This window comes from Pteropus alecto, unplaced genomic scaffold (assembly GCF_000325575.1).
Source record: "Pteropus alecto unplaced genomic scaffold, ASM32557v1 scaffold98, whole genome shotgun sequence".
Classification (NCBI taxonomy): Eukaryota; Metazoa; Chordata; class Mammalia; order Chiroptera; family Pteropodidae; genus Pteropus; species Pteropus alecto.
Window position 1 is genome coordinate 20,923,096 of NW_006443570.1, and position 6,999 is coordinate 20,930,094.

Consider the following 6,999-nt stretch of genomic DNA (forward strand, 5'->3'; position numbering starts at 1 on the left):
GTCCCCACATGCTGCAGTAAGGAGACCTGGCCCAGGGCCTCTGAGCCTTCCTATCCCTGCTGTGGGCCGGGGTGCAGGGACGTCAGCTCAGCTCGCTCAGCTCCTCTGTATTGAGGTCTGAGATGTCAAACACAGGGTAGAAATCCGAGCCCTTTTGGACTTTAAACCTATGGCCTGTTATAAAGTAATCAGCAGCCAAAACCTTCCAGCTAACTTCATTTCTTCTGGGCCTGAACATTTCTAACTCTTGAAACAGTCTGGGAGTTGAAGGATGTTTCTGCTTAATTGAGATCGCATACCTTTCTAGGAAAAGGCATCTGCCATCATTATTCATACCTGCAACGGTCTGATCCTAATCTTACAACTCCGACAGTCGGAGGACAGCCAGGAATTGGTAGTTAATAAAAATGGCAGTGTATGCGTCCTACCTACTGGGGACTTTCAATGACTGTAACTTAACTATCCACACGTGGAAATGTGAAAACAAAAACATAATGAGTGAAAAATTAAAACACAAAGTAGTAGGGTCACATGGTGACTATGTACATAAATATTGGAAAAGATTAGACATGAACACCAGGGGACACAAGTAATTGGAGTTTTATGTTCGTTGGGTTCTTTTTTTCCTATAGATTAGAGAATAAAAATTTTTAAGGGATTCATTATTGCCAAAAATATTACAGCAGCAAGAGAGAAACCAACTCTATGGAGCCAGTGCATGTGTGTGCGTGAATGTGTGTGCGTGTGCGTGCGTGTGTGCGTGTGCGTGTGTGCGTGCATGTGTGTGTGTGTGCGTGTGTGTAGGTGGGGTAGGTATCCTGAATTCTCCCTTATCTAGCAGCTGTTTGGACTCCTTCCCTGATCCTATCCCAGGCTCAGGGATGCAAACATCACTCATAGAAGAATACAAATTTCTGACTGAGTGATCTATATAAAACCCCATTCTGTTCATCTTTGTTGTTTTCCAGCCTCTCCCTGCTCCCCTTTCCTTGTGACCTCAGTTAGACTTGATGAACTTTTTAAATAACCACACATCCTCTCATCTACCATAAGTAACCATTTATGAGGCCAAGAAAGGTTTTTAAGTTCTTTTTTTTTTTTTTTTTTTAGAGGGAGAGATGATGCCAATATATTTAAATTCACAGCTAGATTCAACCTGAACTTGGGGTGGTCTCTGGCTGTGTTGTTTGAAGAAGGTCTCTGCTCTTCCTTCTGGCCTGTATCAACGACATGCTTTCCACATTAAACACTGAAGAACTGGAAGACCAGATGGCAGAGATAAAGATCTTTACCATGTGCAGCCAGATGGCGCCCAACTGACAGAGCCTACCCGAGACTGAGGTCCCTCTGCCTTGATCCTCCTTTCTCCATCCTCAAAATTTTCCCCAAAATTTTCTGTAGGAACTTCTTTCTAGCTTCAAGACTGCAACTTTTCTCTCATTTAAATTGAAGCTCGAGAGCAAATGTTATCGCCCACCCTCTCTCCGACATGTCCACCGGGGGCTATGAAAGGGAAATGTTGGTAGGGGCAAGAAATGCTTAGCCATGCTAGTGACTTGTCACCCTGCCACAGGAGTCGAGTGATTTGTTCTAGATTTCATTAACTTTCTCTCTTGGGGCACTCGTCAAGGAAGTTGGAAAAAGTGTATTGGTGAATTTTAGGGGACAATGTAGGTTCTTCAGGGTCCTCAGAGGCTCAGTCCCCAAGGCATCTGATCTTGATTTCTTGGCAACTGTCATGAGCAGCTTCTAGAAGAGTAATACACTATTGTCTACTTCTGTTCTGAGGATTACAAAGGTCTCATTTCCTGAAATACCCCAACACATTTTTTCTTCTTATTATTTTATCAACAGGCTGAAACGGCCCAAGTCATAAGAAAAGCTGTGAAGAGTGTTTCTCAGCTGACTCACAGCCTCGGGTTGCTTCTCCCTAGAAATTAGTCTCTCTCTATCCAGCTCTGCTTTCTAGGGTTCTCCTACTGTGCTCCTGCATCTGATCATAGAACTTGGCATGCAAACAGATAAGTGACAGCCACTTGAAGCCACCAAACTGGTAGAGAAGCATATCTCCTTTTCAACTCACTCGTTGGCCTCTCCTTCTGAGAAAAAAACCCCTCCCAGGTACTAATTGGGTTGGCCAAGAGCAGATGGCCCGGCCCAGGCCCCTTTCTGTCTGCGGGATGCTGCCTGTGGCCCAGATTCCTTTCCCACTTTTCTGATCCTACACAGCACTGACCAGCTTTTTCTCCTGAGACCAGAGGACAATGATTGAGAGCAAGCTGACCCAAGTATACAGAGGTATACAGGAGGTAAGAGTTGTTAAGAAGGTTGGCTTCCAAGAATGCTCTCTCGGAAGCTTTCTTTTTTAAAAGATATTTTTACCCTGCTGGATAGAGTTATTGCAAAAGAGATCAATATTATAGCTATGACCTCTTCCAGGCAGGCTTTGAGTTTCTCCATGGCCAGAGAAAGCCCTGGAAGCCTTCTGTAGCATCTTGAATGTGTGTCGTTGTCCCAGGCTGACCATGGGTGACAGGCCATGGGTGGTGCCACATAAAACCCAGCTCCTCAGTGGGACCACAGCTTGACACACAGGAGCTTCATCTCCCACATCACCACGCACAAGAGGCAGCACAGTGGTGAAGATGATGGGCTGACAGTCGGCTTCCTGTGCACACTTCTGCTTCCTCTCAGCCAGGCTGGTGGGCTAATTCACCTCATCTCCCCCCTAGTAAAAAGAATTGTTTCTATTTAAACTTCTCCTGATCACATCTCCATTCTTACCATGAACCCTGTCTCTGTAGCCAGGGAAACCAGTATCTGAACAAGCATGTAATTACAGTTAGAGTGATTAGTCATGAAACCACCCAGCCCTTTGGAAATACCGGTGTTCCTATGTGTCTGTTTGTCACTCATCAGCACATTCTAAGCAGAAACACTATAGAAATGTTGTACTTTGACTTCACGTGTAGAAATCAAAGTGAATTCATTTCTCAGGACACTCGATTTCCATTTCAAAAACCAAACAAAAGAAAACCCAGCATGAATTATGGGTTTACCACTGAGATAAGATTAATTACAGGTCATATAGCCAAGTAGCAATTTGCATCCTCTATTCTGAGTGAGTCTAAAGGTCCCAAGACACCTATCAAGGATGATAGAAATCATGGGACTCTGGCACAACTAACACAGTAAACACTGCACCTGGCCCTCCACCACGGGCCAACCCTCATTCAGCAGTGATATGCTGTATGCCTACTATGTGCTAGGTTCTTGGAGACAAAGCAGGCACAGTCCTGCCTTCATGGTACAAGGCCAAAATCTGACTGGTAGGAAAAGCTGGTGCTACCTTTAGTGCTGTTGCACCTCCTGCTGTAAGCTGAGGTGTCTGCTGACTTGATGCAGCATGTTTAGATACCTCACATTTCTAGTTCCAAATTGCCCTCAGGTTTTAAAAGTCTTCCTTCCGTTGCTATTGCACAGCTTCTGTCACAGGGCCCTGGATTTCAGTTGATTCTGGCTCACAAGCTCCACAGTGTAAGAAGGGGGTTCGTATTTCTATCTGTTGAAGGGATTCTTCTCTGAGGTGTGAGTGTCCTATGTTGTGAGCCACTGGACAGGGATTCCTAGGTCACCTTTCAAACAAAATAGAGACTTCACGATATGAATGAAGAGAGTGGAGAAAATCTGCTTGTTTTTTTGGACATAAGGAGTAGAAGTGTACTATCACAGCCATCTCATTATCCAAAGAATTCCTTGTACGAGAGAGTCAGGCAGTTGAATTTTTTGGAGAGGAATTAAAATCCTCAGGGCCTATGGGCCAGCTACCATGAGAAAGGAAAAGGTCTCTGTCCAGAACTTTCTGTGCCTGGGAGAGTAAAATCTAGAGGATTAGCCATTTGCGGTGAGGTTGAGATCACTCTAGAGGCTGCCCAAAAGTACAATGGATTATTCATTTTGCCTTTAATCAAAAGAAATGAATTTGGCCTAACAGGCATGAACAGTCCTCTTCTAGTGAAAAGGTACAGCCAAGCCCTAGACTAACTACCTCCTTGAGACATTGCTTAATAGTTCCTGCATGTCCACAACTCATAGCTTTCCTGTCTCAAGATCTGTGCTGGAACCTCAGATCCACCACTTACTATGTGACTTTGGGCAGGTTGCTTAACCTCTCTGGGCTTCTATTTATAAAATATATAAAACAGACCATTAACATTCCCTACTTCCAAAAGGCTGTTGTGGGAATTAAATAAAAATATGATAAATACTGAACTCAGTGTCAAGCACATGGAAAGCATCAGTAAATGACAGTGAGTTGATGGCCACTATGCCACCACACGTATGCAACCCATTCTGCTTGTCTCCTTCATACCCACTAAGGGAAACTGAGGCTCACAAGGCTAAGTGATTCATAACCCAGCACACAAGGAGTGGGCAGCTTGAGCCAGAAGCTAGGGCCTCCATCTCCTTCCACGAGACCTCCCTGGTCCATGCTTGGAGTCACTGGGAAACTTGTAAACAGCAGATTCCTGGCTGCTCTCCTGGAGATTCTAATTCAAGAGATCCGTGTGAGTGCTGAACTTTAACAAACACCCAGGTTATCAGGGGCAGGTGGTCTGCGGAGCATGCCCAGTGCATCCCTGTCTTGCCCCTTCGCTGCCTCTAATTACCCTGCATCCTCTGAGGTCCGGCTTAAGTTTCTATCCACACCCCTCCATGAAGCTTCCTCTTGCCACCCCAGCCCAAGATGATCTCTCTCTACTCCATCATTCATCATTGATTATCGGGTCTCATTAGTTACTTTTTACATATATTGGTTTTGCATTCCCCTGGCAGCAGGGGCCACGGCTTATACATCCCTGTGTTCAATACTTGCTAACTGGTGTGTACACTGCACAGCTCCCAGCATGGAGGGTCTGTTTTGGGTTTCTGGGCACAGGGCCCGGGGAACTGCAGAGGCCATGCTGGCAGGCTTGAGCCTCAGGTGAGACACTCCTCTTCCCCAGAGTGCCATTCCCAGGGGCCCTGCCCCTTCTGCTCTCACCCATCAGGAAGATCTGCCATGCATCCTGGGGGAGGATGGAGGACTGTCACCAACAGTAATTGTAATGGACTATAGACTGGAAAAGATTGACATATCTTGGATTAAAAAAGAGCACATTAAAGTTGTGCTTCTTAGACTTTGAAACAAATACCAGCAGGCACAACCGTCAATGGCCTAAGTTCCAAATGTTCATTTGTGCGTCGTTTGTTTGGAAGGAACTTGGACTATATTTTCTACCCATAGAAATAAATGTCGTAAACACTGGTTAGCCTCCTAAGCTGGCTTACAAAATCCTAGTTTAACAGTAAAAATTCTAAAACATCTAAAATGCAAGCTGTAGAACAGAGCGTTGTTAAGTACTACGAAACGGGGTGGGAGAGGGAACGACAATGAAACTGATTAGAAGTTATTTATTTATTTTAACATTCTGGTTCTTGAGGAAAACTAAATTGGACAGAAGGACAAAGAAGCAGAGACATTCTTGAATAGATTCCACGCAGGTGTCTCTTAGGCGCCTTTAAAGTGCTTTAGAAGTTGATGACACGAATTCCTTATTATACTTAACTCCGCAACTTACTTTTTGCAGAAAACAAAACTGCTTTCACTCTGTTGCTGTTATATGTTATAACATGGACAAGGCCAGGAAAGACACTTGGGAAACTCAAATGGGTGATATGTTAGATTAAGCAGCATTAGGTGTGTCACACCTTCTAAACACTCCTTTATTGTTGTTATAATGCAGTTTATGCAATAAATAGAAATCGAGATAAAAAAAACTTGAGAGCATTTCCAAACATTTTTTCCGTAGTAATAGGTATATTACTAAGACAATTTTTGTGTGGAACAGACATGATTAGACCCACAAAGGGAGCTGAGAGGGAGAGGAGGGAGGAAAGAGAAGAAAACCAGCCCCAGGGAAAATGTGTAATGAAATGAGAGTGGAGTTACTTGTGAGCAAGGTGGGGAGAAAAGGGGAGGAGAAAAGCATTTGAGGTGGAATTGAAGAAAACAGTGAGTAGTGAAGATGAGGGGCGGGGGAACTGGGCCCATTTCTCTGGGTGGGAGAACAAAATGGGGATAGAACGGAGGGGAGAGAGAGATGGAGTCAGGTAGCAGAGTGGAGGGGGGCGTGAAGGCCGGGTGCGGCCAACTCTTCAGCCACCAGACGTTTGCGATCTGGTGTCGCTTGTATTGAAGGTGCCTATACGCTCAAGTCAAGAAGTTCTGGAATATGTTTTACAAGGAGTCACACACACAGTTTGGGGACATTCATAAAAAAAATCAGTTCATCATGACACAGATCATTAGATCTAGTTCCCAGATGTGAGAAATAGTTTCCAATCCCTAGGAGTTTCTGGTCTCAAAAAGTAACCCTTGACGCTAAAAAGGACATCTTTGAAATAGTGGGGGAAATTTGAATATGGGCTATATATTTGATAATAATATTTTGTCAATGTGAAGTTTCTCAAATGTGATAATAATGAGGTTACGTAGGAGAATATCCTTGTTCTTAGGAGACATGGGCTGAAGTATTTAGGGAGAAGTATTTGGATGTCTGCAAATTCTCAAAGGTTCAACACAAAATTATATATGTATATAAATTGTATAATTATTACATTAATAATGTCAAATATTATACACAACATATCAAATTATATATATAATATATGCAGAAATTAGATATATGTATAATTAGAGAGAGAGTACACGCACGATTATGTCAAAATGTTAACAAATAGTGAGTATGGGTGAGGTTTCTCTGGACCACTTCTCTGGATTTTTGGTTGAAATTTTTCTAAATAAAAAATTGGGGCGAGAAAAATAATTCTACCCCTCAGAGGAGCTGGGAAACTTCCAGTCAGTCAAACCTCCCTGCAGCCGGTGGTGCGCCCAGAATAGCATATCTCCTCTCTCCCCCCAATCCCTTCCCACCCCTTTCCTCCCAGCCCAAGCTC

The 6,999-nt window shown here is 43.8% G+C and overlaps 1 protein-coding gene across 1 annotated transcript in view; it reads right to left on the reverse strand.

The window, feature by feature from the left end:
- Positions 1–6,999, reverse strand: part of SLC6A4 (solute carrier family 6 member 4) — a 37,364-nt gene that overhangs the window by 26,440 nt on the left and 3,925 nt on the right. The gene's annotated exons all lie outside the window — the stretch shown is intronic.